The sequence below is a fragment of the Schistocerca piceifrons genome, chromosome X, assembly GCF_021461385.2.
Source record: "Schistocerca piceifrons isolate TAMUIC-IGC-003096 chromosome X, iqSchPice1.1, whole genome shotgun sequence".
In the NCBI taxonomy this organism is placed as follows: domain Eukaryota; kingdom Metazoa; phylum Arthropoda; class Insecta; order Orthoptera; family Acrididae; genus Schistocerca; species Schistocerca piceifrons.
This window is the reverse complement of record NC_060149.1, coordinates 786,225,793-786,234,957: the sequence shown is the minus strand read 5'-3', so window position 1 is coordinate 786,234,957 and position 9,165 is coordinate 786,225,793. Positions and strand designations below refer to the sequence as shown.

The window sequence follows — 9,165 nt, the reverse complement described above, 5'->3', positions numbered from 1 at the left end:
CGTTTCTTCCCCACCCCTCTACACACATAACAGAATTGTAGCCACCTTAGGAACTGCAGTTTTAAGATAAAAAAAGTCATACTGCTTCTTTTTTCCTTTTACACGTATTTACAGGCAATGACAACTGTATGAAAACTGTTGCATTCTCTGTCTTTTCCAATTTCTATCACTGTACTATAGGATTGCTCTACGTTCAATTGTTTCCATTAGCAGGCATGCCACCACATATAATTCTGGCGGCATGATTTCGTAGACAAAATTTGATTACAAGTTGGAAGTTATAAAGGGGTGCGTAGTGGTTAGCGTAGCTAAGCATTATGGATTCAGATTTTAATAATTCAGAGGCCTTGTCTTCAGATGTAGAAAGTAATTCTACAACGGGTAGTGAGCCTTACTCTCGGATTGAATTACTTACGTTGAGACGTTTAAGACTTGTTTTAACAAAGTATTTACTGTTATTAAGAGAAATTAAGAGGGACGTAAACACAACAGCTGAGAACTACGAATTTCTTCTGGAGCACCTTAAGTCTGAGAGGGAAAGAAGCGAGAATCGCCAGAAGTGACGCAAGTGTTTTGGTATCCGCTTCAGAAAACTGCTTGGCGTTCAGAGTTGTCAAACAGATTAGTGAGTGTGATGTTCGCAGTTTGTAACATGTTTGTATGAGTGAGTTTTTTTGGGACAGCTATTTTTTATTTGTAGCGTTTGAATGAAAGTAAAGTTTCACTGTAAAATATTTAGGATGACGATGCATTTTTGATAACTTTGAATTGGTAGGATCAGATGTCATCTGTTTTAGAAGACTACTAGTTTGGATCGTGTGTGTTTGCGTGCCGGGTGTTCTAGGCGTGTTCGGTGTCAGGGGAATGAACCTGTTTTTGTAAGACCTTAATGAAAGGATCTCGTCACCGTGAAAAAGTTTTGTATTTGTGGGCTACATTATTGTATCCGTAAGTGGATTTTCGATTCATTTAAAGATAAAAATGTTGTGCTAGGGTAACTCAGTTTTGCAGACCGCATACTTGCAAGTTGTAGCCCATTGGGAGAGTTGCCTCATTACCTCTTGGGCTCAGCTCCACTTGGTGAGACTCTGCACCACTTCTTTTCTCAACTGACAACTTTAGCAGTCGCCCAGCGTTTATTTTCTGTCGAAAGCCAGCAATTGTAGATAAACAAGACGCATCTCCGATAGCCGTCAGAGAGAGAGAGAGAGAGAGAGAGAGAGAGAGAGAGAGTGTGTGTGTGTGTGTGTGTGTGTGTGTGTGTGTGTGTGTGTGTGTCGTATTTTGTAAATTTCCGAATGATAATTCTTTTATGCTGCTCTCATAATATCAATGTAACATTTCCTATGTTGTAAATTGTATGGTGTGTACATTCCAATCTCAATAGGCCTATTTTCCCACAAATTTTGCCCTCTTTGGCTCCATTTAGAATCATGGAAGTTGTTTCGTGACTTTTTAACACAAACCTTATAGTCATGTTCTTTCTAGTTACCGTATATTCATTTCCTTACACAGATCCTTGTGACTCTTTATATTATCAGTCTGCTTAATTTTCAATAACCTTCTTTAACACCACATATCAAATGCTGTAAATTTCTTCTTTAACTGTTCTACTGTTCATGTCACAATTCCGTGGAATGTTTTGTAGAAAAAAATTCTCAGAAATGAAGGCCTATCTTAGATAATGTTGTTAGCAGACTTCCTTTGATGCAGAAAGCTCTCATTGTCTGTGCTGTTAGGTCTCTTCATGTTCTTGCTTCATCTGTTGTACTGTTTATTATTTTACTTGCTGGTAGCAGAATTCCCTCACTATGTTTATTATGTGGTCTCTAATTTTGGTGCTGAGTTCATCTCAGTGGACTGTCCAGTCAGTTCATTAAGTCCTGTAATTCATCATCACTCTCAAAGAGGATAACAACATTGTTGTCGTCGTCAAGTCTCCCCAAATTTTTATCCCATTTTTGAATATTTCTTTTGGTGTCTTTGGAGGCCTAGGTTATGTTAAGTTCAGTTTGGTTGTATGTTGTTGAGGCTATGGAATTGGTCATCGAAATTCTTTAGCCTACAGAGTTTTCATCAGGAATGTGGTTGTATTTACCTTTCTGAAGAAAACTTGCATCTGTCTTTTGTGGACTGAGATTCCCAAGCTTTTAATGTGTTCGAATGTGTTAACAATAGGAACATGCCTGCCCCAAAACCCCTTATTCCTATAGGGGTCCCAATAGTTGATCAATTTTTGTTTTGCTAATGTTTTCATTTTTAGTGAAGCCCTCCAATGGTCATCTCCACCATTTTCATTTATTTATTCATTTATTCATGGAGGGATCATTTTACATTGATATTGGCTTTGTTGTAATAATACAATGGAAATATATAGCTCAAAAATATACATACACAGAATATATAAGTATGCATTTTTAAGATAGGACAGGTGATGGGCCGTAGCTTTGATGATGAGTCTGTCATGGTATTTGTTCTATTGGTGGGGTGTTTTGTTGTTTACTAAGCCCATTGCTTCTGTGATACCCAAGTTGGACAGAAGAGGAAAAACTAAATATTGTCCTCTTCTGCCTTTTTTAACCTAATGACTTCTTTCTTACTCTTCCATTCTCATTGTTCCCTTTTCTTCTGCAAATTGTGTAGGCCTACAACATCTTTCCCTATAGCATGTATGATGTATGTCTTGATTAATTTGTCATGGTTTTTGTTTTCTTCCTAGATTGAGAAATTTTATGGAAGTGTCAGGGTTTTGCTGATGCCTTACTTTCATTCTCAAGCCAAGTGTTAGGACTGCCTGTGTGAAACCTGTAGGTTTCCTAAAGCCAACTGATCATTGTTTGACAGGTCCTCTACTTTCTTTTCCTATCTTTTGTATATTATTCTGGTCAAGAACTCGGTTGCTTGAGCTGTCTAGCAGATTGTCTGTCCAGTCTTACGTTCATCAGCTTTCCAATCTTCAGTGTTGTGGGGATGATATTCTTCAAAAAGTCTTAAGGTATCTCTCCAGTCTCGTAAATCCTGCACAGTAACTAGAATAACTGTGTGGTTGGCATTCCTCACAACGGTTTTAGAAATTCCGAAGTAATGATATCTACCACTTCTCCCAGGATTTAGTTATTATTCATCCAGGTATCATCTCACAATAATAGAGGATTTGTCTTTGTGATACAATGAAAACAGGTAGCTCAAAATATACATCTACATAGAACATATACACGTGTCCTTTTTTTTTTTACTAGGACAGGTGGTCGCCATGACCTTGATCATGGGGTCAACCTGGCATTAGCCTGAACCGATTAAGGAGAACCACAGAAAACCTAAATCAGGATGACCGGACAGAGCAAATCCATCCTGGACAGAGCAAATCCGTCCTTCCAAATATGAGGTCATCATCTAAACATCTGCACTGCTTCATTTGATTCATCCTTGTTGTACAGTGTTCTTTTGATGATCTGCAGTTTGCACCAGATAACTTGTATTCTAGAACATAGCTTATCACTGTACACACCAAGGACACCAACTAGTGACTCTTGTACCATGAACATGCTGCTGTGTCCTTTGCATTCCTACCAGTCTGCTTGGAAAACTGACTCCAGGTGCATGAACATGCAACTATGACCCTTGTGTGGCTTCATGTTCTACGTTCGGACTGTCTGAAAAACCGACTCACCAGATGCGTGAGATGTTAAACTCACGATAATGATAAGACTGTAGTATCACGCACTATGGATCTTGGCACATGATTCCTTGTAAAAGCATTACATTATGATAATATATTGTAATGTGCTGTAGTTGTCTTGTTTCATTATGAACATACCGAGTCCCATAAGTATTCTTTAATAGTGTATTTATTATAGTTTTATTTATTTATTTTATTATAGGCATTACTTATGAAGTATGTGTCCTGTCCTTTTGGCTAAAGTTTACAACTGTCCTCCCATGCGTAAATTCTGGCAATGGCTATGCGTGTGAGATTGAGGGAATGTGATATTACTTATACTGTCAGAAATCGTGCAACTCATTAGTCTTCACCCATCCATCTCCCTAGCCCCACAATTTAATTTTTTTAAAAAATCATATGAAACACTGATTCACAATTCAGCTGTTCCGCCATCTTAGATTTCCCTGACAGCCCTTTGTAAAGTTTTACCACCTTTTCAAAGAAATACATTTTAGTAATTGGTTTCGTGTGCTAGATAAATTGATTGTACACTTTTTTTCCTTGATAGAAAATATGTTATTGAGTTTTTTTATTTGTTTCTTCCTTGTTAAATGTAAGTCCAAAGTGTCTCTTAGTCTGTGATTATGTTAAGACAGTTTGTGAAGCACTTAATGTTTTCCCTGATACCCACAACAGATTGCTCGATGTACTCACTTGGTACAGGAAGGATACCTAGTTTTGAAAACAGTTCCATACAGTGAGCTGACTACAACTTCTAGTTACTATTTTCATTGCCCTTTTCTGCAGTTTGAAAATTGTCTAGGTTTTGTGCCTTCGATCCCCGGAAAAGAATCCCATAGCTAAGAACTGAGTGTAAATAAGAAACCACAGACCATTGGCTGTTACTAATTGATAACAGAACTCATAAGAGTGTAACATATGATGACATTCTTTTTGCCAGAATCTTTCTTTGTTCATTCTGTGTTAATTGCAAACAGTATTTATACTTAAAGACTTCGTGTTTGTTACAGAAGCTTTTGGTTTATCACCTATGCTTAATGCAACAGAATTATGCTCCCCCTTTATGCTGAATGCTGCTGTTCATTTTCTTTGTATTAAGTGTTAATTTGTTATATTTTGCCCAGTTGTGAACATCCTTGAGGGATTTATTTGCTGCCCATAATAGATGGTCTGGTGTTTTATAAGACTTTTCTCTCCATGTCTTATACTGTCAGAAAAGTCACGTGTGTTAAGAACAAAATTGTACCCAATACTTCCCTGATGAACTCCTATGTTTACATGTTTCTTACCTGACAATTGTTTTACTAAAAAAATTATCATTTGCAGATTTGTGAATTACCTCTAACTTAGGCACCCTGTTTTCCAGACTGAAACCACTCGTTCACCATTCCTCTTACACCTAGCACTTTTATTGTGTTTAGTAGTATTTTGTGGTCAGCAGTGTTAAAAGCCTTGCACATGTCTAAGAACACACCTGTAATGCGGTCATTCTTGTCAGGAGCTTGCAGTTCCACTTTTGTGAAATCTGTAATGGCTGATGTACTTCTTCCAGTCCACAAACTGAGCTGTGCTTCATTCAAAAGGTTGTATTTAATCATGCAACTCATTAGTCTATCTTTCATGATTGATCCAATTATTTTTGAGAATGCATAAGATAATGAAAGTGACCTGTAGTTTTCTTGGTTCTCAACATTGCATTTCTTTAGTGAAGGTACAATCCATGCATTCTTTAAAGACACCTGAAGTAAAAGACTCATTTATGTTCGTTAATAGGGTTTCTATGCTCCCTGCACATGTCTTGAGAACAGATACTGGAACCTCATCTGTATCTGCTGACTTCTTTTTTAGTTTCTGTATTGGCCTCCTGAATTCAAGCTTTATGGAGGGAAACATCATTATTGTGCTTGCTGTGTAATTAATTGTGGGTGCTACATGTGTTTTTGTTGCAACTTCTCCACGCTACCAGGAAAATAGTCAATTACACAATTTTTCAGGTCCTGAGGATTTTCTTTTACTCCATCCTCGTTGCTTTAATTTTTTGTATTGTATGTTATTTTGTCACTGAATGATTTTTGTGTTGCAAGCTGTACCCTCCTGGGTATCATCTTGTGATAGTAGTCGAGGAACTGTGGTTTACTGTAGTGTTTTGTAAAAAAACTGTGAAATTTAAGAGTTGGGGAAAACTTTCTAATATTTGCAGTTATCTATCTCCTTTTCCTTAGATGCTGCTGTAGTAGTGATTGTTGTTGGAATTGTCCCTTTAAAAATTAAACAGTGTGCTGGATTTAGAGAACTCTTCGTCTGATGGTTTACATTTCGTCACAGGTTTGATTTGCCAATGCCTTAAAGAGAAGGTATGTATTTTATGTTTCAAGAAGATCCATTTACAGGACTGCAGTTTTGCGGATTTTACCAAGTTAGCTTTATTATTTAACAGTAATGATCAGAGAGACCAAAATCTATTATAAACATTTTATAGTGCTCCCTGTTGTCTGTAAGTACATGCTGTGTCCTAACAAAGGATAGAGGGAAGACGGGGTTTTGCGGGGTCAGTCTGCAATTTCAGAGCAGTGAAGAGCAAATGCAGAAAGACAGATTCCCGGTGAAGGCAGGTGGATAACTTGGATCAGTGCCAAACAGTGTCACAGATCACCTACTAGAGTTGCAGATTCAGGGACTCCACAGGATACTTGCAGCAGGAGGCTATGGAATCAACACTATATACGCTCAGAATAACTACTACACTGGAATCTAATTCTAAACATTGGTTGCACAACAGAAGTCAGTGTCTTAAGTCACAGGGTGAGTACTAACAGAAGTAGTGCAGCACTCAATGAGAAAAACAGACTTGTCGGAGCTTACTGAGGCTGGTCATGAGTGATACAGTCTGCACCTCAGCAATGTGACTGAGCACTCCCACTGAATACAAAAACATAGATTTTTAAAGAATTGTGGCAGCACATTATTTCTCCCTTCCTGTTGTCAGCCCACCAATCCACTGCTCTTAACAAGCTTCAGCCAATCTGGTGAGTTGCTCTGCACCTCCAGGCACTTCTGACAACCATATTTAGAGTCCTCCTGTACTTTTACTCGGTAGGTAGCGATGCTTCTTGATTTTACATTAACAAACTCGAAGTTTGGTATCAATAGCGTTCAGTTGATAGCTGAACGTCACTGCCACTCTCATTATGGCCAGCAAGAACAGTATTGTATGTCACTTGGCGCCACCCTCCATCCTTTTGAGTTTGACTGTTGCTGTAGCAGCATTCTAACCTGTGTAAACCCACTGACAGTGCAGTTGTTAGGAGCAAGTATCAAGCTTGCTGCCTCTGCTAAGACATGCCTTGTCATGGCCATCTTCTACTGTGATGCCTTAAGACAGCATCTAGGTGGTGGATGGAGTTACCAGTTAATTCTCTGAACTGGAACTTCTCACCTGGGACAGCTGCCCAATGTCTCTGCAATTTGCAGGGCTCTGGTGTTACTTTTTAGCTCCAGGAACGTAAACACTACTAATTTTTCCTGCTCTCTGCATTGTTTTTCTGAGTTCCTATCTTGAAGTGCCCTTGACGACTCCCAACATCCCTAAGTGTAACAATGTAAAAGTTGTTAAGTTGTCAGTGTATGACACATGATCTAAGAGTGATGCTGAACTTTTTGGTCTCCTAGTAGCAAGGTTTGCCATTTGTGCCATATTAGAAGTGTTCAAAAGGTACGTTATTAGTTATTTCACCCTCAACACCTGTGTTAATATTCACATCTACCCATAGGCCCTGTTATAATATTAGATATGGGGGCTGAAACTCTTTCCAGGACTTCTGTTAATCTGTTGAAGAAATTGTCCACATTATCACTTGGTGATTGGTACATGCAAAGAATGATTAACTCTTATGTATGGCTAGCTATGTTAGTTTGAATGGTAGTGCAATATTTTACATACACCAATTGTGATATTTATTTATTTATTTGTTCATTTCTTCTGTATCTGTAAAGTGTGCCATCTCTGATATAAATTTGCGATTGACTACCCTTTAAGATAGTTCTGCTGTAGTAGCAGCTTGACATTCATATGATGATAGCACTATATGCAGTATTTCATTGCCTCTGCGTCAGTGCTCTGTGATGTATACCACTGTGCTGTTCAGAGACCGTAATTAAGATTCAAGCCGATACTTTATTTTTAACAGACTACACGTTCTGATGAAGAATAAATAATTCTGACCAAATTTTTTGGTGTTCGTGCAGTCTGGTGCGGTACATTTTAACTTCCATGTACATGTTGCTGAAATTTCTAAACTAGTTGTGACAGTTGTAAGGGAGGGGAGCCTGTTGTCATAATTTATCTTACAAAAAGACCTAGTCATCCTACCCACGACAACAGATGTTTGACCACACATACCTATTGTAATATCAATAATGAATTCTACCAACCTTCCCTTCCCAGTCCTGTTGAGGTGCAGATCATTCTTAATGTGTCTCTGTGTCCCAATAGTTCACACTGGTACCAGTGCAATGTGCACTGCCTGGTCAACAACCATCTGTACTATCTTCAGCTCTGCACTTATCTCCCATGCAGCAGTGCTGAGCAGAGGCAGATTGTGCCACTGGTACAACTCGACTGTACACTTGTTGGTGAAACCAATTAGGGAGTCTATCTTGTCCAGTCACCACCTATGCTGTATGCCCTGCCCTATCCTTATTGAAGCTGTGGGGTGCCCAACCACAATTAATATCTCGTCATATTTGTGAAATCGTTACAAAAAAGCCCTTAGCTTTCAGCCCAGTACTCCACTTGTAAGTGCTGGTGAACTAATGCTCTTCACCTAACGTCAATCAGGGGACCTAAAGCTGTGCAACGAGCAAGAGTGTGTGCGGTGCTGAGTGTGCTGGGCTCACATTTTGTTAGATGATGGTTCAAATGTCCATCTGGCTATCCAGGTTTAGGTTTTCTGCAATTTCCCTAAATCGCTTAAGGCAAATGCTGGAGTGGTTGCTTTGAAAGGGCATGAGCAGTTTCTTTGCATCATCCCTCCATAATCGGAGCTTGCGCTTCACCACTAATTACCTCATTGTCGATGGGACGTTACTCTAATCTTTCGTGCTAAACCTCTGCCACGACTGCTACCTAGGAGCAGTAACGTCGTCTTCGTAACATTAGTGTTTTCGTAGCTTTCCTACTCATTGGCTGAGTCTGCTGCACAGTGATTTCTGTTTGCTCAAAAGTCTTCCAAAACTCTGTCAAACTCTTTCTTCTATAGGATCCTGTCTCTCTTCCATGTTTCCTCTACCACGGCAGCAGGCAGATCCTTTCGTTTTCTTGGTGTGCTCTTTCCACTTATCTACGCCTCTGTATTTAACAATGGAATTAATTTTACACACTTAATGTTCACACTTCTACTTTTCAATTCTTTGAAAGTTATATTGACTGTTTCTGTATGTTGTATTTGTCCCTTTTTAAAAAGTATTCAAATTTTTTGTACAGT

At 38.8% G+C, this 9,165-nt stretch overlaps 1 protein-coding gene across 4 annotated transcripts in view; it reads left to right on the top strand.

Moving 5' to 3' along the window:
* The first annotated feature begins 210 nt into the window (after window positions 1-210).
* LOC124722091 (ATP-binding cassette sub-family B member 6) overlaps window positions 211-9,165 on the top strand; it is a 132,309-nt gene continuing 123,354 nt past the window's right edge. Inside the window, exon 1 of one of the 4 annotated variants that reach the window (XM_047247290.1) lies at window positions 211-288. The gene's annotated coding sequence lies outside the window, so the exon portion shown is untranslated. The other 3 variants (XM_047247287.1, XM_047247289.1, XM_047247288.1) reach the window with 3 other exon arrangements.